This window comes from Garra rufa, unplaced genomic scaffold, assembly GCF_049309525.1.
Source record: "Garra rufa unplaced genomic scaffold, GarRuf1.0 hap1_unplaced_002, whole genome shotgun sequence".
Lineage (NCBI taxonomy): Eukaryota > Metazoa > Chordata > Actinopteri > Cypriniformes > Cyprinidae > Garra > Garra rufa.
Genome location: NW_027394277.1, coordinates 13,262,059 through 13,287,058, shown reverse-complemented (window position 1 = coordinate 13,287,058; position 25,000 = coordinate 13,262,059). Strand labels below are relative to the sequence as shown.

The following is a 25,000-nucleotide window of genomic DNA, read 5'->3' as shown; positions in this document are numbered from 1 at the left end:
GTGTTTATTTTTTGAGTTTGGTTTTTGTGAGTTGTTTACTTTGAGTTGATTTTTGTTTGTTTTAGTTATAAACCACCTAACAGCAGCATTTTTGCTGGCTGGAGGGTGGTTAACCCCTCTTTTTTTTTTTTTTTTTTTTTTTTTTTCCTGAACGGACGGATTAATGGATTATGACTTTGGACTAGCAGGAGGCACACGCACGGCAAACGACACTGGACTTGGAGGAGGAACACGCACGACACTTGACAATGGACTGGCTGGAGGGTCATGCACGGCAAACGACACTGGACTGGCAGGAGGAACACACAAGGCAAACGAAATCGGACTGAATAAACGACTACAAGCTGGAAAAAAACAGGAAATGATGGATAAGGCAATGGAAGCACAGCGCAGGATCGACTATGGAGTGGATAATGGACAAACGAAAGGTAATGACAAAGATAAAGAACAAAGGAAGGAGAGTGTGAAGAGGGTGTATTTAAAAGAAGCGACAGTGACTGTAGATGTGGCTCATGTGAATGATGCGAGGGCGGCAGATATAATCAAAGCATTGACGGAGCGGATTGGTGATGGGAGGATTCTGGCAGTCAGACCAAAACATGCAAGAGAGTATGAGATTACATTGGAACGCGAGGATGATACAGAACTTTTCACAGACGGATTGATGATAAAAGGAGAGAATTGCCAAGTTAAAAGACTGCAGAATCGTGATTACGTTGTATCTTTTATGCATCTGCCTGCTTACATTGCTGATGAAGAGATTTTAACGAAACTAGAGGGATGGGGAGTTTCCCCGATTTCCAAAATAAAGCGCCGCTTTTATCCGGGCACTACTATTGAGGATGGGACGAGGTTTGTGAAAACGCGATTCCCGAAAGAAGTAGCCTCCCTCCCGTACAGTACGAAAATAGAGACGGCAGAGGGACCGCAATATTTTCGGGTGATGCACAGCCACCAGGTTAAAACCTGTCGGCTGTGCATGAGCCCGGACCATGTGGTAAAAGACTGTCCGGACTTTAAATGTTTTAAGTGCGAGGAGAGGGGGCACTTCGCGAGAGACTGCAACGCAGTAAAGTGCCCGGATTGTAATGTGGTTTTAAACAAATGTGAATGTTGGATGGAGGATGAGGAGGAGGAGGAGGAGGGAGAGCAGCAGGTGGGCAGGCAGATGCATGATCGAGACAACGAGCAGCGAGAGGATGAAACAAGTGTACTAGGCAAAGGACTAGAATCTGTTAACGATACAGAACAACAAGAAGAACAGGACATGCAAACTCAACGGGACCGGGCGATTTGGTCACAGACGGATTTGATTGACAGCGTGCAAGGTGTTTTGGAAACTGTGGAGATGAACGACCAAAGGAATAAAGAACTGACTGATGCACAACAGGAGGGATCTTTATGGACACAGATGGACTTGACGGACAGTCTGCAAAAGGTATTGGACATTGTTGAACGGAATGATCAGAGTGATAATGAACAATCTGGTACAAAGGAAAGCAAACAAAGAAAAGAAAATGAACAGATACAGGGGAAATCATCGAAAAGAAGAAGATCTGTAAAGGTAACGCCCAATTTAGAGACTGCAAGAAAAAAAGTGCTTAAAGATGAAGGTATTGAGTGTACAAATAAGTATGAAGCGCTAAAGATTTTGGAGGAGATGGACTGAGATTATGGGTTTTATGCATGCTTTTATATGTTTTATGCTTTTAAGAATTGTTACTTTTAATGCTAGAGGGCTTTTAGACGTAAGAAAATTTGGAAAAGTGAAAGAAATGTGTAAAGGAGAAGATGTGATTTTATTACAAGAAACTAACTGGAGGGAAGGGTACATGACAGAAATAAAGAAACAATGAAACGGACAGATTTTATATAACAATGGTGATGGGAGGCTGGGAAGAGGAGTTGCAGTTTTAATAAAAGAAAACAGTGGTGTATCATGTAAAACAATATATCAGGATAAAGATGGGAAATGTATAGCATTTGAAATGGAGTATGAGGGAAAACAAGTAATTGTGGTTAATGTGCATGCACCAACAGTAGAGAATGAAAAGAAAAAGTATTTTAATGTGTTAAGAGATTTTTTAAAGAAACATAAAGAAGTTATTATGTTGGGTGATTTTAATACTGTTTTTAGTAAATTAGAAATGGGTGAGGGAATGGTTTTTAAAAATGATAAAGGAAGAAAAGAACTGAAAATATTAATGGAGGAAAATAATATGATTGATGTATGGAGAGAAAGAAATGAAAAAAAGAAAGAATATTCAAGGAGGCAATTAGTGGGGAATTTTATGTGTAAAACAAGAATTGATTTTATTTTATGTACAAGGAATATTGAGGGCTTTATCGGTAGTATTAAATATGAAGAATCAAGCTTAAGTGATCATAAACCGATTTTTATGCAAGTAGACTGGAGTTCTGTGAAAAGAGGGCCAGGGGTATGGGTTTTAAATACAGAGATTTTGAAGAATGAGGATTATGTGTTAAGTATTAAAGAAATTATTGTAAAGGAAAAGAAGAATGAAATGTACACTGAAGATAAAAGAATATGGTGGGAAAATGTTAAATATCTAGTTAAAAAATTTACAATAAAGTACTGCAAGTTAATACAGAGAAGTAAGAAAAAAAGGAGAGAGAAATACGAGAAAATTTGGAAAAGGAATTAAATGAAAATGGAAAATATATACAAAAAATAAAAGACTTGGAGGGATGTTTGAAAGATTTGGAAGAGGAAAAATATGAAGGTGCGAGATTAAGAAGTAAAGCTAAATATACTGTGGAAGGTGAAAAATGTACAAAATTTTTCTTTGACCTAGAAAAAAGAAGAGGGAAAGCTGAAATGATTAAAGAAATAAGAGGGGGAAATGGTATAGTTGTGCAAACTAATGAGGAAATATTAAAAGAAGTTAAAGTATACTATGAGAACTTGTTTAGTGCAGAGGGGGTGAGGGAAGAAGAGAAACTGGAGCTACTGAAGCAAATTAAAGAAACAGTGAGAGAAGTAGACAAAAAAGAGTGTGATGAAGAGATAAGAGAAGAAGAGATAAAAAGAGCAATAAGTGAATTAAACAAAAAGAAAAGTCCAGGTATAGATGGGTTGGGGAGTGAATTTTATATAGCTTTTAAAGATTTTTTAACTAGCATCTTAAAAGAAGTATATGTAGAGATTTTTAAGAAAGGAGAATTAAATCAAAGAATGGGAATGGGTTTAATGAAGATGATATACAAAAGGAAAGGAGAGAAGACAGATTTAAAGAACTACAGACCGATTACAATGCTGAACACTGACTTAAAGATTTTATCTAAAATTTTAGCCAATAGATTGAAGGAAGTCATGCCAAGTATAATTAAAACAAACCAAGTGTACGGAGTGAAGGGAAGAGACATAGCAGATACAACTATTAGCATAAAAGATATGATAAGGTACATGCAGGAAAAGAGCAAAGATGGTTTTGTTATTAGTCTAGATTTCGAGAAAGCTTTTGACAGGGTGGAGCATGATTTTTTATTTGATGTTTTAAAAAGTTTTGGTTTTGGAGAAAATTTTATTAAATGGATTAGGATCTCATACAAAAGTACAAGCACAAAAATTAAATGTAATGGGTTTTTAACACAGTGTTTTAAAATTACCAGATCAATAAGGCAAGGATGCCCACTGTCAGCGCTTTTATATTCTTTAGTTGTGGAACCGTTGGGACTTACTATTAAACATGCAGAGGGAATTAAAGGAATAGGTATCGAGGGAGGAGAAAGTAAAATTTATCAATATGCAGATGACACAACGTTATTGTTGAAAGATTTGGATAGTGTAAAAAAAGCAATGGAATTTGTACAAAAGTACTGTAGAGGATCAGGAGCTAAAGTAAATGAGGACAAAACGATGTATTTAAGATTTGGGGGGGCAGTGGTTTTAACAGAGCATTTTACTTTTAAGGAAACTAAAGAAATACAGATTTTAGGGGTTTTAATGGGGAGGGATGAAAAGAAAGCAGAAGAAACTATGTGGGAGGAAGCATTAGGAGGGATTGAAAGAAGACTGACTTTTTGGAAAATGAGAACATTAAATTTGAAAGGGAAGGTTTTAGTCCTTAATGTTTTAATGATTTCTAAACTATGGTATATTTTATATGTGTCATCTATGCCGTTGTGGGTAGAAAAAAGGCTGAAAAAATGTTTTTTAGATTTTTTATGGGAAGGGAAGCCGCCAAGAATCGCATACAACACTTTAATAGGAGCAGTGGGGAAGGGAGGATTGGGGTTAATGGATGTGAAACAAAGAAAGAACAGTCTGAGAGTGAAACTAATAAAAAAGTATTTGGATGAAGAAAACAAAGCGGCATGGAAGAGAACAATGGGGCATTTTTTAAGTGAGTGTAGTAATTTTAATTTGGGGGACAACATCTTGTGGATGAAAACAAAAAAATGGATGACAGAGGGGTTGCCAGATTTTTATAAAGAACTGATGGAGGCATGGGGAAAATTTTTAACTAATGTGGTTTTTAAGCCGCAAGGTAGAGAGAACATTTTAAATCAGCCTTTATTCTTAAACAACTGCATTTTAAATCAAGGGAAGGAGATTTTTTTTAAGAAATGTTGGGATGTGGGGATCATGAAAGTCAGAGATGTTTTATATGAATTCAAAGAGGGGTTTTTACCATTGCAATACATTGTGGATGTGATGGAGGAGGCAAAGGAGGATTATAGCAGACAAGACTTAACAAACAAATATGATATAATTAAGAATGCTGTACCTCAAGAGTGGATAATGAGAATTGAAAACATGGAAGAAGGGAAACAAGGGAAAGATGTGTGTGTGAGGCTGGGGGAAAAATTATATGCTTTTAATGAATGTAATGTGAAAAAGTTTTATTGTGTTTTTAGAGATGCTGTTTTTAAGAAACCAGTCGCAAATGAATATTGGTATAAGAAATTCAACAATGTAGAAGAACAAAGTATTTGGGGAAATATAAATGGGGAATTAGTACAAGCAAAACTGGAAAACTTGGAGTATTTTATAAGACACAAAGTGGTTTTTACTGATGTTATTTTAAATAAGATTGGAATGGAAGAAAGTGGCATATGCAAAGTCTGTAAAGCAGGGGACGAAAATTTTTTACACTTGTTTTTCTATTGTAGTAAATTAGAAAATTTTAAGAATAAATGTGAGAATATGATTTTAAAATTAAGAGGAGAAGGGAATGGAAATTTTCAATGGTTGAGGGTTTTTATGTTGGGAATTGAAAAGCAATGTAAAAACAAGAAATGTATAAATTTACTGGTGATGTTAATGAAGAGTGCAATATGGGAAAGAAGGTTGATGGCAAAGAAAGAGAATTATGTAATGGACGTGTGGTATGTTTTTAAAAGAAAACTTGAAAAATATGTACAATGTTTGTTTTATTATTTCAAAATTGAAAAAAGCTGGATGTTTTTTCTAAAACTTTTACACACGGGGTCTTAAAGCTCTTGAAGGACATGGGACTGGAGATGTCTTTTTTAGAACCCTGAAGAAATGGATTACTTTTATTGAATGTATTTATTGTGTATTTACTTCTAATACAGAGAGTTTCTGTAATTGTTGAAGCACATCCAATGATTTTACAGTGACCTGTATTGTTTTAAAGTTTTTCAATAAAAAAAAAAAAAAAAAGAGAGCGCCCGATCTCGTCTGATCTCGGAAGCTAAGCAGCGTCGGGCCTGGTTAGTACTTGGATGGGAGACCGACTGGGAATACCAGGTGCTGTAAGCTTTTGCCTTTTCTTCACTATTTATATAATATGCTGGCCTTTACGGAGGCTGATCTTTAAATAGCCCACATTTTGGGGCAGCCCTCGCTTATGGCCATACAGCGCTGAGAGCGCCTGATCTCGTCTGATCTCGGAAGCTAAGCAGTGTCGGCCCTGGTTAGTACTTGGATGGGAGACCGCCTGGGAATACAAGGTTCTGTAAGCTTTTGCCTTTTCTTCACTATTTATATAATATGCTGGCTTTTAGAAAGACGTGTTTTACCGCTCTATTTATTACAATCATTTAAATGTATTATAGAGTTTTAGGTGTTTTACATGTTTTTTAGGCCATTTTATTACTCTTAACATGTTAAGTGTATGTGTCTTTAATAAATGGATGGTTGGCCTGTCATGTGACTAGACACATGACAGGAAGCAGGAAGTACAACTGTATAAGAGAGCAGCATGACAAACAAAGGACAGTCACCAAACTGTTGGATTGAGGAGTTGCTAATTTTAGAGCTCAACTTTCCATTCACCACCTGCAAACTTTGGATTACACTTTCTGTGGATTGCATATACACTGGTGGACACTCACATTGGACTTATCAACACACTGGGATTCTTGGACTGTTTTTAGGGTATGGACAAATGAACTGTATTCTTTTAACAGAGTTTACCTGTTTTTAGGGTATGGACAAATGAACTGTATTCTTTTAACAGAGTTGACCTAGTTTTATCGTGTTGTTTTAAAGTATTTTATGTGAACCTTGTAAATACACCAAATCTATTTAAACCAATTTTCTTTTATGTCTCATTCTTTTAACCACTAGTCATCTCTCACAGTTAAATCTGACCCCATTTTAGTCTTGTAACTCGGCTGATAAGGCCGAATGTTAAACTTTTATGGGAGACTGCCTGGGAATACCAGGTGCTGTAAACTTTTGCCTTTTCTTCACTATTTATATAATATGCTGGCTTTTACGGAGGCTGATCTTTAAATAGCCCACTTTTTGGAGCAGCCCTCGCTTATGGCCATACCGCGCTGAGAGCGCCCGATCTAGTCTGATCTCGGAAGCTAAGCAGCGTCGGGCCTGGTTAGTACTTGGATGGGAGACCGCCTGGGAATACCCGGTGCTGTAAGCTTTTGCCTTTTCTTCACTATTTATATAATATGCTGGCCTTTACGGAGGCTGATCTTTAAATAGCCCACATTTTGGGGCATCCCTCGCTTATGGCTATACCGCGCTGAGAGCGCCCGATCTCGTCTGATCTCAGAAGCTAAGCAGCGTCAGGCCTGGTTAGTATTTGGATGGGAGACCGCCTGGGAATACCAGGTGCTGTAAGCTCTTGCCTTTTCTTCACTATTTATATAATATGCTGGCCTTTACGGAGGCTGATCTTTAAATAGCCCACATTTTGGGGCATCCCTCGCTTATGGCCATACCCCCACCTGAGGCGCTAGAGAGCAACAGGAAGTGTTTGGCAGCAGTTGGGAGAGGAAGGCTCTCCTCAATTTTGTTTGTTTCAAGTTTTTGATTTTTCTAGTAATTAAGCTTATTTTTGTTATTATATTTCACAATTTAACCCCAGGCAGTTTTTAACTGTTTGGGGTTAATTAAATTTAATTTAATTTAATTTAATTTAATTTAATTTCTTTTACTATTTTATTTTGGTGAAGAGGTGTACAAACAAGGAAGGACATAATGGTTACTCTAACAGGACTGGAAAAGGAACATGAGGATAAGGATAATGAATTGGATGAAGATACTGATTTACGTAAAAGGATAATGCAAGAAAAAAATGAAAATCAAGAAGGAGAAACATGGGCAACTGTGGTCTCGAGAAAGAAGCAAAATGGAACTGAAATGGTGAAAGGAAGAACTGAACAACAACAGAAGGTACAAGGTAAAGAAAAGGATTATTCAAATGATGAAAAGAGACAAGGGGGTAGTCAAAAAGATGAAATGATAAATAAGCTGAGAGGGAAAATGAGATACCAGAGAGAGTATAAAAAAGAAACAACGCTAACAATGATTGTGAAAAATCCGGAACAACTAACTGTTATGATGATAATTAAATCTGTAGAGGACAAAACTGGAATTGGCAAATTATATGGACTAAGGAAAAAAACTGATTTTGAATATGAACTTACTATGGAGAAAGAAACAGACTGTGAAAACTTATTGGATGGAATATTAATTAATGGACAAATGTGTGAAATGAGGAAGTTATGTGCAACGGAAAGGATGGTTTCTTTTCTAAATTTGCCAAACTATATAAGTGATGAGGAAGTACTGCAAAAACTAACAAGCTGGGGGGTGACATCGATACTACCTTTGAGAAGGAGGTTTTATCCTGGAACAACGGTGGCGGATGGAACAAGATTGATTAGAGTAAAATTTCCAAAGGATGTGGTATCTCTTCCATATAATACAAGGTTTGAAACGGAGGAAGGAGCAAAGTATTTTAGAGTGATTCATGATCACCAAGTGAAAACTTGTAGAATATGTTCAAGTGTTGAACATGAAAAAAAAGAATTGTCCACAATTTACATGCCGACAATGCCTGGAGCAGGGGCATTATGCGCGGGACTGTAAAGCCCTGCGGTGCCAAAGCTGTGGGAAGGCATCACAAAGGTGTACATGTGAAGATTATGAAGAGGAACATGAGGAAATGGAGATGGAATCACACAACGATGAGGAGAATGAGGAAGATGATGATGGAGCTTTACCCCAACAAGCATGTGGTAACACAAAGGATATACAGAGAAGTGAAGAAAGAATAAGCAAAGATGAACGAGAATGCCTGAGGCAGGGGCATTTAGCGCGGGACTGCAAAGCCCCGTGGTGCCAAAGCTGTGGGAAGGCATCACAAAGTTGCATAAGTGAAAACTACGTAGAACTATATGAGGAAATAGAGATGGACTTACAAAATGATGGGGAGAATGTGGAAGAGGATGATGAAGGAGGTGTACCACAACAAGTATGTATCATTAAGGATATACAGAGAAGCGACGAAGGAGAAAGTAAAGATGAAAGGGATGGAGTTAAAAAGATAGAAAGAGCAAAAATGATTATGGGAATACAACTAACTGATGATAAAGATGAAAAGAATGAGATGGATAACAAAGAAGATGATGATGAAGTAGAGGACAGTACAAACCGAGAGGAGGTAAGAGACACAAAGGAAAAAACTTTTGATGGGAAAGAAAGTGCGAAGAAAAATATTTTGAGTGGGGGAAGTAAAGTGAAAACAACAGCAAAAATTAATATTGAGAAGGTGATGGAAAAACAAAGAATGAAAAAAAGAAAAAAAGACAGAATATGACTGGTTTAAGAGAGGAAGAGGACAGAGAGACTGAACAAAAATGAAGTATTTGATTAATGAACTGGACAGATGGAAAGGTTTCTGGGGTGTTTTTGTTGTTTATGGGTCATTCTGTTTTGTTTTTATGTGTGTGGGATGATGAGTCAATTTAGTATTGTATCCGTTAATGCTAGAGGATTATCAAATGTTACGAAGTTAGAAAATTTGATTAATTTGACTAAGATATGCAACATATTATGTTTACAAGAAACATGTTGGAATGATGAAAAAATTAATGGGTTTAAAAAAATGTGGGATGGAGAACTTTTATTTAATAATGACCCACAACAAAAAAGAGGTGTTGCTATTTTAATAAAAAGAGAAGTGCTTAACAAAACAAATGTATTATATAAGGATAATGAGGGTAGGGTATTGGTTATTCAATTAAAAAGTAAAGAAAAAGAAATAATAATATGTAACATTCATGCTCCAAATGAGGGGTTAGAAAGAGTTGATTTTTTTAAGGAATTGAGTGATTTAATGAGTGTGTGGCAAAATGTGTTCTTGATTGGAGATTTTAATACTGTTTTAGAAAGAATTGATGTTGATGATAAAATGATATATAAAGCTGATAGTGGGAGAAATGAGTTGGGAAGAATGATGTCCCAACACAACCTGATTGATGTATGGAGAAATAGAAATAAATTTAAAAGGGAATATTCACGAAGACAAGTTGTGAATTCAGTTTTAAAGCAAAGTAGATTAGATTTTTTATTAAGTAGTAAGGAACTTGAACAATATATATCAAAAATATATTACAAATTATATAGCGGGAGTGATCATGATTTCTTATATGTAATAGTGGATTGGAGTGGAGTTGAGAGGGGAAGTGGAATATGGTTATTTAATAAAGAATTATTGAAAAATGATTGTTATAAAATGGAAGTGGAAAATATAATAATAAATAGTATAAATAATATACTGTATGAGGAAGCAATATGTTTGTGGTGGGACAATCTTAAAATACAAATAAAGTCGTTTACAATAAAATATGCAAAGAATGTGCAAAGAGCAAAAAGAGCTAAGGAAAGAGAAGTTAAAAGAGAATGGGACAAAGAGATGAAAAAGGCTGAGGAAGGAAAGGCAGAAGTGGAGAAAATTGTAATATTAGAAGAAAAACTAAAAAAAAATAGAAGAAGAAAAATGTATGGGTGCCATAATAAGAAGTAGAGCTAAAAATGTAGTAGAGGGCGAGAGAAGTACAAAGTTTTTTTATGAATTAGAAAAAACAAGGCAACAGGCAGAATTAATTAGAAGTGTGATAAAAAAAGGAAAGAGTGTTAAAGAAAAGAATGAAATTCTAAAGGAGGTTAAAGATTTCTATTTTAATTTATTTCAGGAGAAGGGAGTTATAGAAGAAGATAAAGAATTTTTATTGAATCAAATAAAAGTAAAATTGAAGGATGATGACAGAAGAATGTGTGATAATAAAATAACAGAAGAGGAAATAGATGAAGCTATTACTCAATTAAGTATAGGCAAAAGTCCTGGATTAGATGGTTTATCAAGTGAATTTTATAAGGCTTTTAAAAGTATTTTAACCCCGATATTATATGAAATTTATAGTGTTATTTTTAAGAAGGAACAGTTGTGTGAAAGTATGAAAAAGGAATGATTAAAATTATTTATAAAAATAAAGGAGATAAAGAAGAGTTGAAGAATTATAGACCACTGAGTATGTTAAACACAGATTATAAAATTTTAGCGAAGATTTTAGCTAATAGGATGAAGAAGGTTATTCCCAACATTATTACTACAAATCAAGCTTATTGTTACGCCAGGCCAGCAGAGGGAGCCCTTACCCCCACTGACTGTTGCTGCTCCCTCTGCTGCCTCTATGGTTACTTCCTGTTTGTCTACCATAAATACAAGCTCAGGACACACACACTCTGCGAAGTATTGATTTGCATTTGTGGACTTTACCAAGCGTTATTCCTTGCTCCCAGGTTTTCCCAGTCTCCTTGTTGTTTTCCCTAGCCATAGTTCTGTTTTTGTTTTCCCAGTCTTAGTCATAGTTTTCTAGTTTCTTGTTTTCATTTCATTGTTTCATTTGGACTGCCCACCTGGATTTTGACCCACGCTTGTTTATTGGATTACGCTATTGGATTATCTTCGCTGTTCATGTTTGCTGGTGTTTTCGACCCTGTCTGCCTGTCTACGATCATCAAAATAAAGCCTTGCATTTGGATCCTCACTCTTGGTCGTCCCGTTTGTGACAGAATACTTCGCCACACCCGGATCCAGCGGCTTTATCCACCAGCAGTTCACCATGAACCCAGCCACCCAGATTATCCGTCTCCGTCAAGGTGAGCGTCCCATTGAGGAGTACATTTTGGATTTTATTACACTGGCAAAGGCTACTTCAATGGATGAGGTCTGTTTAATAATATTTTTTCGTGGTGGACTTTCCGAGCCATTTGGTTCCCTGATGCCACTACACCAGCCTGGCTGGACCCTCCAGCAATACATTTATTTAGCACTGCAGTTGTTTGGCTCTCCGTTCACTATGGGTGTTTTAGAGGAGCTACAGCACAAGATGTCTGCCAGCTTAAAGCCTCAGCACAAGATGTCTGCTAACTCTGAGCCACAGCACAAGATGTCTGCTAGCCCCGAGCCTCAGCACAAGATGTCTGCTAGCCCAGAACCACAGCACAAGATGTTTGCTAGTCCTGAGCCACAGCACAAGATGTCTGCTAGCCCCGAGCCTCAGCACAAGATGTCTGCTAGCCCAGAACCACAGCACAAGATGTTTGCTAGTCCTGAGCCACAGCACAAGATATCTGCTAACCCCGAGCCTCAGCACAAGATGTTTGCAAGCCCAGAGCCCCTTCACAAGATGGCTGCCATCCCAAGACCCGTTCACAAAATGGCCGCCCATCCAGATCCTGTTCACAAGATGGCTGCTCTTCCAGACCCCGCTCACAAGATGGCTGCCTTTCCTGAGCCTGTTCACAAGATGGCCGCCCTTCCTGATCCTGTTCACAAGATGGTCCCCCTTCCTGATCTTGTTCACAAGATGGCCGCTCTTCCAGACCCTGCTCACAAGATGGCCGCCTTTCCTGAGCCTGTTCACAAGATGGCTGCCACCCCCAAGCCTGTTCACAAGATGGCCGCCATCCCCGAACCTGATCACAAGATGGCTGCTGTTCCTGAGCCAATCCCCAAGATGGCCTCCCTTCCCGAGTCTGTTCACAAGAAGGCCACCGTCCCAAAGCCCGTTCACAAGATGGCTCCCGTTCCTGAGTTCCTGGTCAAGATGGCCGCCACGCCAGAGCCTGCTGCAAAGATGGCCGCCACGCCAGAGCCTGCTGCAAAGATGGCCGCCACGCCAGAGCCCGCTGCAAAGATGGCCGCCACACCAGAGCTACCACCCAAGATGGCCGCCATGCCAGAGCCTGCACCCAAGATGGCCGCCATGCCAGAGCCTGCACCCAAGATGGCCGCCACGCCAGACCCACGTCAAGCCATAATCCTGATGCCAACGCCTGCTAATGCTACGTCAGTCAAGCCAGCGCCTGCTCACGCCACATCAGCCAAGCCAGCGCCTGCTAACACCACATCAGCCGAGCCAGCATCTGCTAACGCCACGTCAACCAAACCATCGCCTGTTAACGCCATGTCTGCTGCTCCGGTACAGTCAAGTCACGACACAGCTCCTGTTCTTGTCAAGTCAAGTCACATCATGGCTGCTGTCTCTGCAAGGTCAAGTCAAGTCACAGCTGCTCCTGTCACGCCAAGTCAAGTCACAGCTGCTCCTGTCACGCCAAGTCAAGTCACAGCTGCCCCTGTCACGCCAAGTCAAGTCACAGCTGCTCCTGTTACGCCGAGTCAAGTTACAGTTGTTCCTCTCACGCCAAGCCAAGTCACAGCTGTTCCTGTCATCCCAAGTCAAGTCACTGCTATTCCTGTCACGCCCAATCAAGTCACAGCAGTTCCTTCCAGGCCAAGTCACGTCTCGCCCGAACATCCAGAGCCGGGACATGTTTCGTCTGATCTACCAGAGCCTTCGCTCCCAAGCCACGCAGAGCCTTCACTCCCAAGCCATGCAGAGCCAACGCTCCCAAGCCATGCACAGCCAATGCTCCCAAGCCATGCAGAGCCAACGCTCCCAAGCCATGCAGAGCCAACGCTCCCACATCACGCAGAGCCAACGCTCCCAAGCCTCACGCCCACTGACCCGGAGGGCATTCCTCTGCCAACTGCGCTACCTGCTATGGCAATCGCCATTTTGAGTGTGTGGGCTGTACACTGCGCCCCAGTGCCCTCTTCTGCCCAGGAGTCCGCCCACAAGTTTGCTCTGGAGACCTCATCTACACGCATGTCCGCTGCGCCTATACCTCTTTCGGAGGTGGCGTACATAGCGGAACTTCACGCTCTGCCCGCACCGCCAAGACTTCACGTTCTGCCCGCACCGCCAAGGCCTCACGCTCTGCCTGCACCACCTATGCCCCCTGCTCTGCCAGCTCCGCCAGGGTTCCTTGCTCTGCCTGTTCTGCCAAGATTCCGTGCTCTGTCAAGATTCCGTGCTCTGTCTGCTCCGCCAGGACTCCCTGCTCTGCCTGCGCCGCCAAGGCTTCACACTGTGCCTGCACCGCCTAGGCTCCCTGTCGTCTCTGACACGACCACGAAAGCCATTCCTGAAGTTCTCGTCTGCCTAGTCACGACTAGGGAGGCCACCTTCCCCCATGAACTCTCTACCTCTCTCCTTGCTCTGTCTGCCTCCTCTGTCTCTGCTCTCCCCAGGTCCCAGTCCATGATGCGGCCTCCTGTTCCGCCCTGGAGGGCTTCTGCGCCTCCTGTTCTGCCCTGGAGGGCTCCTGCGCCTCCTGTTCCGCCCTGGAGGGCTCCTGCGCCTCCGGTTCCGCCCTGGAGGGCTCCTGCGCCTCCTGCTCCGCCCTGGAGGGCGCCTGCGCCTCCTGCTCCGCCCTGGAGGGTTCCTGCGCCTCCTGCTCCGCCCTGGAGGGCGCCTGGGCCTCCTGTTCCGCCCTGGAGGGCTCCTGCGCCTCCTGTTCCGCCCTGGAGGGCTCCTGCGCCTCCTGTTCCGCCCTGGAGGGCTCCTGCGCCTCCTGCTCCGCCCTGGAGGGCCGCTCCGCCTCCTGCTCCGCCCTGGAGGGCTCCTAAACCCCTTGCTCCGCCTTCGGCTCTGCCCTGGAGGGCTTCTACGCCTCCTGCTCTGCCCCGGAGGGTCGCTAAGCCTCCTGCTCCGCCCTGGAGGGCTCCTAAGACTCTTGCTCCACCTCAAAGGACTGCTCTGCCTCCAGCCCTGCCCTGGAGGGCTCCTGAATCTCCTGCCCTGCTCTGGAGGGCCTTTGCCCAACCTGTTCTGCCTCAGTCTCCTGGCCCCCCCACCGCTCCCCTGGACTGTTTCTTCCTGTTGTTTTTTGGAGCGTCTGGAAGCCGCTCCTTGGAGGGGGGCTATGTTACGCCAGGCCAGCAGAGGGAGCCCTTACCCCCACTGACTGTTGCTGCTCCCTCTGCTGCCTCTATGGTTACTTCCTGTTTGTCTACCATAAATACAAGCTCAGGACACACACACTCTGCGAAGTATTGATTTGCATTTGTGGACTTTACCAAGCGTTATTCCTTGCTCCCAGGTTTTCCCAGTCTCCTTGTTGTTTTCCCTAGCCATAGTTCTGTTTTTGTTTTCCCAGTCTTAGTCATAGTTTTCTAGTTTCTTGTTTTCATTTCATTGTTTCATTTGGACTGCCCACCTGGATTTTGACCCACGCTTGTTTATTGGATTACGCTATTGGATTATCTTCGCTGTTCATGTTTGCTGGTGTTTTCGACCCTGTCTGCCTGTCTACGATCATCAAAATAAAGCCTTGCATTTGGATCCTCACTCTTGGTCGTCCCGTTTGTGACACTTATAGTGTTTTAAATAGAGATATTTCAGACACAGTGTGTAATATAAGAGATATTGTCTGGTATATTAAAGAAAAAGGAGAAAAGGGATATTTAATCAGTGTGGATTTAGAAAAAGCATTTGACAGAGTGGAGCATAGTTATTTATTTGACTTAATAGAAAGATTTGGATTTGGAAAGAATTTTATTAGATGGATGAAATGTCTTTATAATGGGATCTTTAGTTGTGTCAAAGTGAATGGGTTTTTAACAGATTTTATAAACATAACTAGATCAACTAGACAGGGATGTCCATTGTCAGCATTATTATATACTATTGTGGCTGAACCTTTAGGGTTAGCGATAAATGCAGAGAGAGAAATTAGTGGATTTTTTATAGAAAATTATAATATAGAGCAAAAGGTTTTTCAATATGCTGATGATACTACGTTGTTTTTAAAAGATTTAAATAGTGTTAAAAAGACAATGAATATAATTGAAAAATATTGTAGAGGAGCAGGAGCAAAAGTAAATGAAGAAAAAACTGAGTATATGAGAATGGGGCAAGTAAAAGAACTAACAGGAATATTTAAATTTAAAGAACAGTCAAATAATATGAAGATTTTAGGAATTAGAATTGGTATGGATGAAATAAAAATACGAGATTTAATATGGGAGGAGGTGCTTGGTGGTATGATAAAAAGACTTAATTTTTGGAAACAACGAGGTCTTTTTCTAAAAGGTAAAGTTTTAGTATTAAATTCATTATTTTTATCAAAGATGTGGTACACTCTGACTGTAGTAAGTCTCCCGTTATGGGTATACAAGAAATTAAAAGATAATATTTTAATTTTTTTATGGGATGGTAAACCTTCTAAAATTGCATATAATACTATAATAGGAAAAGTGGAGGAAGGAGGATTGGGACTAATTGATCCTCTTTTAAGAATGAAAAGTATGAGGATAAAAATAATGAAAAGGTTTTTAAATAATTCTGGATCTGCTTGGGGAAAAATAATGTTGTTTTTTATGAATAAGTGTGGACAAATAGGCAGTGATATATTATGGATGAAATTGAAAATTAATATGATTGCAAATATGCCTGAATTCTATAAAGAAGTTTTAAAGACATGGAATGATTTTAAAAGGAATGTTTATTTTGAACCAAAGGACAGACAACAGATGTTAAATCAACCGCTGTTTTTAAATGAGAAGGTAATTTGTAATGGTCAAATGATATTTTATAAAAATTGGTTTGAAGCTGGATTGAGGCAAGTAAAGGATATTCTATATGAAGTGAAACCAGGGTTTTTGCCTCTACAAGCTATTATAGACACGCTTGAGGAGAAAGAAGAGATAAAGGATAGGAAAGATATTAAAATCAATTATGAGAAAATAAAAGCAGCAATTCCAGTAGAATGGATAGATAAAATTGAGAGAAATGAAAAGGAAAATAAAAATGATACAATTGAGGTGTTTTTAAGAATAAAAGAAGAGAATGTCAACTTTGATGCATGTGTTATAAAAACATTTTATTTGCTTTTTTGTAATGATGTTTTTGTTAAGCCCAGAGCAAATGAATACTGGGGAAAATTGTTTAATTTGTTGGATGTGAGAGAAATATGGAAAAATGTAAGGAAGTCCTGTGTTAGAAAATTTTGATTTTCTATTAAGACACAATTGTATATTAAATGAAATGAGATTGTTTAATGTCAATGTCAATGTCAATGTCAAATTTATTTATATAGCACCATTTATCCCAACCGAGGTTGCCAATGTGCTGCACATATTTGTAATAGACAATTGCACAATACAAATAAGCAATAAAAACATCATAATAAAACAAACATTTCAATACAACTTCCTCACTAAGTATATGCTAACTCAAAAAGATGCGTTTTTAGCATAGTTTTAAAAACAGATGATGAAACAGAGCGAATACACAGAGGTAAAGCATTCCATAATCTGGGGGCAGCTACTGAAAAAGCCCGGTCTCCTCTGCACCTCAGCTTTGACTTTGGGATACATAGCAGTTTCTGGTTAGATGACCGGAGAGACAGAACCGGACGATACTCAGTAAGTAATTCCGAGAGATACGGAGGGGCCAGACCGTTTAATGATTTAAACACCAAAAGAATCATTTTAAAATTCACTCGATACCGCACAGGCAACGAGTGCAGAGAACGTAAAACTGGTGTAATGTGCTCCCGTTTTTTAGTCCTAGTTAAAAGTCTAGCGGCTGCATTTTGAACCATTTGTAACCGGGATAAAGCTGACTGGCTAATCCCAAAATATAGTGAGTTACAGTAATCCAGTCTCGTCGTAATGAAAGCATGGATCAATTGTTCAAAATTGTTTCTCGTCAAAATGGGTTTAACTTTAGCTAGTAATCTAAGCTGAAAGAAACACGATCTGACCACTGCATTGATGTGTTTGTCAAATTTCAGCTTATCATCAAAGATAACCCCTAAATTTTTAACCCAAGGTTTTACAGAGGAAGATAACTCACCAAAATGTATTGTTGGTGTACTAACAGAGTCTGAAGGACCGAATACTATTATCTCAGTTTTACTCTCATTAAAATTAAGAAAATTTAAAGATAGCCAGGCTTTCACATCAGCCAAACAAGTCATGAGTGCTTCTAAGCCATTGGAACTCTTTTTTAAGGGCAAATATATTTGAGTGTCATCTGCATAGCAGTGAAATGACAGACCATGCTTCCTAAAGATAGAACCCAATGGCAGCATATACAAAGAAAAAAGAATTGGAGCTAAGATGGAACCCTGAGGTACACCACATGCTAGAGGAGCTGACTCAGATGAGTGTTCACCCATATTAACATTAAAACGTCTATTTAAAAGATATGAATTGAACCATTCAAGAGCGCTTCCTGTTATGCCTGCGCAGTGCTCCAGGCGAGTAAGAAGGACTGCATGGTCAACAGTGTCAAACGCAGCACTCAAATCTAGGAGCACAAGCACAGAGTGGTTTCCAGAGTCGCCAGTAAGTAGAATATCATTTAAAACTTTCAGGAGTGCAGTCTCTGTAGAGTGGAATTTTCGAAAACCTGATTGAAAGACCTCAAATATCTTATTTTCATCTAAAAAGCTCTGCAATTGTAGAAGCACTATTTTCTCGAGGATCTTTGTAATAAAAGACAAATTTGAAATTGGTCTATAGTTCTCTAAAACAGTAGGGTCTAAATTGTGTCTCTTGAGCAAAGGATATACTGTAGCATGCTTTAACACGTCAGGTACATAACTAGTTTCAAAACATTGGTTAATCAAAGTCACAAGATATGGACCTACTGCATCAAGAACTTGTTTCAGGAAAAAAGGAGGCAAGATATCAACGGCAGAGCCTGACGGCTTAAGCTGGCATACTATTTCTTGAAGATATTCAAAAGAAATAGGTTTGAATTGACTAAACTCTGCACAACAAACAGAGTAGATGGACGGATCAGAATCAGGGTGAGATATCCCCCGTCTGATAGAATTAATCTTGTCAACAAAAAATATCCGAAAATCCTCACACATTGTTTTTGAAACAGCAGGGTACTTTGAGACCGTTGGGTTGACAACAGAGTTAAAAACAGTAAAAAGGGTTTTGGGCCTATGGAAATTATTATTGATAATGTCTGCAAAATACCTTGATTTTGATTTTTTCAATGCCTTCTGATAATTAGATAATGAATCTCTTAATAATTCCAGCGAAATCTGGAGCCGGTCCTTTTTCCACTTTCGCTCCGCCTGTCTACAGATTTGCCTCAAGGCACGAACGTTATCGTTAATCCAGGGCTCAGATCTAGGTTTGAGTTTTAAAGTCATTACAGGCGCAATTGAATCCAAGATAATCAAAGAAGTGGAGTTAAATTTAAGTAGGAGCTCATCTGGACTCAGATCACACTGACTTATGTCAACTGTTTGAACAGCATCACAGAAAGCTAATGAAAAAGATTTGCTAGTAGATGGAGTAATTATTCTAGATTTACGGACACATTTAGTGGCTTTAGCACAAGTTGGTACCCAGGGAACAGAAAACATAACAGTTTTATGGTCAGAAAACCCGTTTTCAGTTACTTCAAGCTCATAAAGTGAAATGCCATAAGAAAGCACAAGATCAAGAGTATGTCCCGACCGATGAGTCGGGACATTAACATACTGATTGAAATCAAAGGCATTTATCAGATTAGAAAATTCTTTAGATAATGAGTCCGTTGTGCAACACACATGAATGTTGAAATCACCAAGGATTAACAGTTTATCAAATTTGGGTAGAAATTCCCCCAAGAAGTCTGCAAACTCGTTTAAAAAATGTAAATTGTGCTTAGGAGGACGATAAATCAAAGCAACCAGTAGTGGACCATTCAGATCAAATGTAAACAGCTGCAGTTCAAAACTCTGATAAGCATGAAACATAGTTTGGCTGCAAGAAAATCTGTCTTTAAAAATAGAAATCAGTCCTCCACCACGGCCTGTTGTACGTGGTGAATTAAAAAACAAACAGTTTTGTGGCAAAAGATCAGAAAATGGACTTAAGTCCCCATTTGGAAGCCAGATTTCAGTAATAAATAAAAAATCAAGATCCCGCGAGGAGAAGAAGTCATTAATAATAACAGTCTTATTTACCACTGATCTGGCATTTAGCAACGCCATCCTTAGACCAGGTGGATTTTCAGTCGACTCCGAATTCCAAATCCGAGAAAACGTTGAAGATTACTCACACAAACTCCAGCGCGGTGAAAACGAGGCGAGCCGTAGGCAGGTAGCGGAGCAGCTTCAGCCATAGTCACTGAAGTGTTCTTATTCCATTGATACACTGGGTCCAGAGAGCGCCAGCGAATGAAGAAATCGCCGACCAAGCCCTTCACACGGAAACCCAGAAAGGATCGACGTGACTCTCGTTGTTGTTGTTGAGCCAGGAAATGCTTCAACTTAACGGCAAAGCCACCCCGTCTTCCGCGTTTTCTCCTACGCCTCCTCACCGGGAGAGAACACGGCCAGTGGCGCAGGTAGCCAGGTATGGACGTCAGAAAAGGAGGTGAGTGAGATGAGCCGTTTCGCGCTTGATATATCAGATCATTCGTACTAGTTTGCAAACTTAAAAGAGTTAGTCTGTCATATATCAATATTGAGGAAGCGCATTGTGTTAGATAAAAGATCAAACAGCATAAAACAAACAAACTAAGGACTGGACCAGGCGTCCGACGGCAAGCCACACACAACGGCGCCATCTTGAAAGATCTGCGTGAAATTGGGATAGCAAAAGATGCGGTATGCAAAGTATGTTATGAGGAAGATGAAGGAATACTGCATATGTTTTTTATATGTAAGAAATTACAATGTTTTATGAGGAAGTTAAAAAAGATGGTGGGAAAGTTTATAGGTGATCAAAGTATAATACAAGATGGATGGGAAACTTTATTACTATTTGGTTTCAATGGAAAAGCAAGTAATAAGTATGCTCTTAATTTATGGTTATCTGTTGCAAGACATGTAATATGGTCTAGACGGAACCTAATGAAAAAAGAGAAAAAAGATTTATCAGTATGTGTATTATTTAAGCATAAGTTAACTAATACTATAAAGATCCTGTATGATTATTTTAATATGACAGGACAAATGGGGATTTTTAATAAGTGCATTGTTGATGATAATCCTTTCATTACTAAGACATGTACCAGTTTTGATCTAACACTGCCTAATTGCTTTTAAAAGTTTTTTAATGTTTTTATTTTTGTTTTCTTAAACTGTTTTTGTTGGTTTGTATGTGGGCATTTGTAAGTATGAATAATAATAGTATGAATGTATTGATGTAATAATATGTAATTGTATATTTTTGAATTAAAAAAAAAAAAAAATCTCGTCTGATCTCGGAAGCTAAGCAGCGTTGGGGCTGGTTAGTACTTGGATGGGAGACTGCCTGGGAATACCAGGTGCTGTAAGCTTTTGCCTTTTCTTCACTATTTATATAATATGCTGGCTTTTACGGAGGCTGATCTTTAAATAGCCCACATTTTGGAGCAGCCCTCGCTTATGGCCATACCGCGCTGAGAGCGCCCGATCTCGTCTGATCTCGGAAGCTAAGCAGCGTCGGGCCTGGTTAGTACTTGGATGGGAGACCGCCTGGGAATACCAGGTGCTGTAAGCTTTTGCCTTTTCTTCACTATTTATATAATATGCTGGCTTTTAGAAAGACGTGTTTTACCGCTCTATTTATTACAATCATTTAAATGTATTATAGAGTTTTAAGTGTTTTACATGTTTTTTAGGCCATTTTATTACTCTTAACATTTTAAGTGTATGTGTCTTTAATAAATGGATGGTTGGCCTGTCATGTGACTAGACACATGACAGGAAGCAGGAAGTACAACTGTATAAGAGAGCAGCATGACAAACAAAGGACAGTCACCAAACTGTTGGATTGAGGAGTTGCTAATTTTAGAGCTCAACTTTCCATTCACCACCTGCAAACTTTGGATTACACTTTCTGTGGATTGCATATACACAATGGTGGACACTCACATTGGACTTATCAACACACTGGGATTCTTGGACTGTTTTTAGGGTATGGACAAATGAACTGTATTCTTTTAACAGAGTTTACCTGTTTTTAGGGTATGGACAAATGAACTGTATTCTTTTAACAGAGTTGACCTAGTTTTATCGTGTTGTTTTAAAGTCTTTTATGTGAACCTTGTAAATACACCAAATCTATTTAACCCAATTTTCTTTTATGTCTCATTCTTTTAACCACTAGTCATCTCTCACAGTTAAATCTGACCCCATTTTAGTCTTGTAACTCGGCTGATAAGGCCGATTGTTACACTTTTATGGGAGACCGCCTGGGAATACCAGGTGCTGTAAGCTTTTGCCTTTTCTTCACTATTTATATAATATGCTGGCTTTTACGGAGGCTGATCTTTAAATAGCCCACTTTTTGGAGCAGCCCTCACTTATGGCCATACCTCGCTGAGAGTGCCCGATCTCGTCTGATCTCGGAAGCTAAGCAGCGTCGGGCCTGGTTAGTACTTGGATGGGAGACCGCCTGGGAATACCAGGTGCTGTAAGCATTTGCCTTTTCTTCACTATTTATATAATATGCTGGCTTTTACGGAGGCTGATCTTTAAATAGCCCACATTTTGGAGCAGCCCTCTCTTATGGCCATACCGCGCTGAGAGCGCCCGATCTCGTCTGATCTCGGAAGCTAAGCAGCGTCGGGCCTGGTTAGTACTTGGATGGGAGACCGTCTGGGAATACCAGGTGCTGTAAGCTTTTGCCTTTTATTCACTATTTATATAATATGCTGGCTTTTAGAAAGACGTGTTTTACCGCTTTATTTATTACAATCATTTAAATGTATTATAGAGTTTTAAGTGTTTTACATGTTTGTTAGGCCATTTTATTACTCTTAACCTTTACATACCGACCAACCCCCGTTCCCTGCCGAATCTGGTCAGAAACTCATTAGTCCGTCTATATTCGTCAAATGCCTATAAAACTTGTTCACTTTATCTATAGGTTGATGAAGTTTAGCAGTGGGCAATATACTCGTAAATGCGGTGTTAAAGGGATAGTTCACCCAAAAATGAAAATTTGATGTTTATCTGCTTACCCCCAATGCATCCAAGATGTAGGTGACTTAGTTTCCTCAGAAGAATACAAACAAAGATTTTTAATGAAAACCGGTGCTGTCTGCCAGCCTTATCATGGGTGTGGATGGGCACCAGACCTTTAAAAGTAAACAAAAACATGCACAGACAAATCCAAATTACACCCTGCGACTCGTGACGATACATTGATGTCTTAAGACACGAAACGATCGGTTTTTGAGAGAAACTGAACAGTATTTATATCATTTTTTACCTTTGATACACAGCCACATCCATCTGTAATGTGCACGAGTTTGGCATTAGTCACGTCACATGAGCACGCGCTCTAGCGTAGAATACGCAAACGCCGTAAGGGGAAATCAGTGAAAAGTCCCGGATGAGTTTGCGCAAACTAATGTAATCTTTTAGCTTTAAATCGGTTTAAACAATCAGGATAAGCGCAAGTATTTACCATTTTGAATAGCCGCTATACCCACAATCTCTGTGCTCTGTGTAAACAATGAGTGTCGTATACATGCGACAGATCGCTTCCGGCGTTTGCCTATTCTACCACAGAGCGCGTGCTCATGTGACGTGACTGATGTCGAACGCTTACTAAGGAGAGATGGACGTGGCGTTGTAACAAAGGTAAAAAATGATATAAATACTGTTCAGTTTCTCTCAAAAACCGATCGTTTCGTGTCTTAAGACATCAATGTATCGTCACGAGTCGCAGGGTGTAATTTAGATTTGTCTGTGCATGTTTTTGTTTACTTTTAAAGGTCTGGTGCCCATCCACACCCATGATAAGGCTGGCAGACAGCACCGGTTTTCGTAAAAAATCTTCGTTTGTATTCTTCTGAGGAAACTAAGTCACCTACATCTTGAATGCATTGGGGGTAAGCAGATAAACATCAAATTTTCATTTTTGGGTGAACTATCCCTTTAATTCCAAACGTTCTCCCTCTATTCCGAGCATTGGTGGTTCAGTGGTAGAATTCTAGCAGTGGGCGATATGATCCACGTAAATGCGATGTTACTGCCACATGATTTCCCATCCTTTTTTTCATGTTCCCATTATGAAAAGTAAAAAAAAAAATAGTAATAATAGTAAAGTGGTCCAAATGAGGACCCCCTGTAATGTGTAGCATTCAAGATATTGGGAGACTCAATAAGACCAAGGCAGGTTGATTTGTTTTTTTCATGGAGTAGTGGCTCCTTATGCTGATGTCGGTGAAGTCAAGTCAGCTGGGGGCGAAGAACAGCGGATACAGCTCCTCGTTAGTATAGTGGACAGTATCTCCACCTGTCACGCGGAAGACCGGGGTTCGATTCCTCGACGGGGAGACCCAGCTCTTTGCTGCTGCTGAACGACTCATCCAAAAGATTTTGGTGCTGACAGAGGTCACAGAAGGAGTTCTGCTTCAACGTCAGCCAGAGCCAAAACAAATGCGTTGGCCGGGAATCGAACCTGGGTCAACTGCTTGGAAGGCAGCTATGCTCACCACTATACCACCAACGCAAGTTCCAGACTCCAGCTTTTAGCCATCTGAAAAGAATGCTTGAAATGCACAAGTCACTGATAGGGCAAAAGGAGCTGAAGCCATCTTTGTTTGTATCCCGTCATGTACGAGAGAGTGCTGTCTTTCCATGCGGGCTAAAGAAATCTGGAGCTGCGACGCAGAAAGCGCAAAGGCCGCAAGTACAGAACGTGGTGAGGCGCGCTTCGTTGGCTGGTGGCCAGTTTTACTCTTGACACTCCAATACAGCTCTGTTGTGAGCAGAAAAGAATGCTGGAAGTACATAAGTCACTGACAGGGCCAAAGTAGCTGAAGCCCAAGGTTTGGATCCCATCATGTCATGAGAGTGCCGTCTTTCCATGCTGGCTGAAAAAAAACGTGAAGTTGCGACACAGGAAGCGCAAAGGCTGCAAACACGGTGCACGAGAAAGCACGCTCTGCTCCAATGCACATTGGTGTGTGGTCAGATTTAGTCTGCTATTGAAACTGCAGTGCAGCTCTGCTGTGAGCAGAGCACCCAAAAATACAGGTCACTCGGAAAGGTTCCCCTCCACGGAAATCTTTAGTAAAAGGCGAAAGATTTATGCGTCTATGAAGAGAAACTCGAGTTGTGTGCCCATGCGCTTGAGCATGTGCGCTCCCTGTGGTAAACCACTATACTCACAAAGGGTAATCTAGGGTGCCGATAAGATTTTCATCTCCCCCTCACTCCAAATGGGAGGAGTAAAAGTTAAAAAGTCTCTTCCATCATCCATTGGCCAGCCGTGGATAGTTGGAACACGCTGACAGCCAATGAAATGCAAGCTTTGTTGCCGCTGTCCAAGGTTTTGAATTACACCGACAACCAATCAGATTTTTTCACATTATTTGGGGTAAACGTCTGGACCAGGGTTCGAATCCCGCTCACTGCAGTTTTGCGCTCTGCTCAAATGTGAACTTAAAGCAAATG

General features: G+C 40.2%; 1 protein-coding gene, 6 non-coding genes and 1 pseudogene across 7 annotated transcripts in view; 6 read left to right on the top strand and 2 right to left on the bottom strand.

Moving 5' to 3' along the window:
- LOC141305375 (uncharacterized) overlaps positions 1–25,000 on the bottom strand; it is a 566,500-nt gene that overhangs the window by 366,174 nt on the left and 175,326 nt on the right. The window lies entirely within an intron of this gene.
- On the top strand, positions 5,834–5,952 carry LOC141307760 (5S ribosomal RNA; annotated as a pseudogene).
- LOC141307220 (5S ribosomal RNA) lies at positions 6,754–6,872 on the top strand. Its single transcript, XR_012346174.1, has one exon. It is a non-coding gene; the product is annotated as a 5S ribosomal RNA (ribosomal RNA).
- Positions 6,957–7,075, top strand: LOC141307712 (5S ribosomal RNA). The gene has a single exon (XR_012346663.1). It is a non-coding gene; the product is annotated as a 5S ribosomal RNA (ribosomal RNA).
- Positions 20,971–21,089, top strand: LOC141308090 (5S ribosomal RNA). The gene has a single exon (XR_012347014.1). It is a non-coding gene; the product is annotated as a 5S ribosomal RNA (ribosomal RNA).
- On the top strand, positions 21,893–22,011 carry LOC141307361 (5S ribosomal RNA). Its single transcript, XR_012346315.1, has one exon. It is a non-coding gene; the product is annotated as a 5S ribosomal RNA (ribosomal RNA).
- Positions 22,096–22,214, top strand: LOC141306684 (5S ribosomal RNA). The gene has a single exon (XR_012345642.1). It is a non-coding gene; the product is annotated as a 5S ribosomal RNA (ribosomal RNA).
- On the bottom strand, positions 24,547–24,662 carry LOC141307975 (U5 spliceosomal RNA). Its single transcript, XR_012346898.1, has one exon. It is a non-coding gene; the product is annotated as a U5 spliceosomal RNA (small nuclear RNA).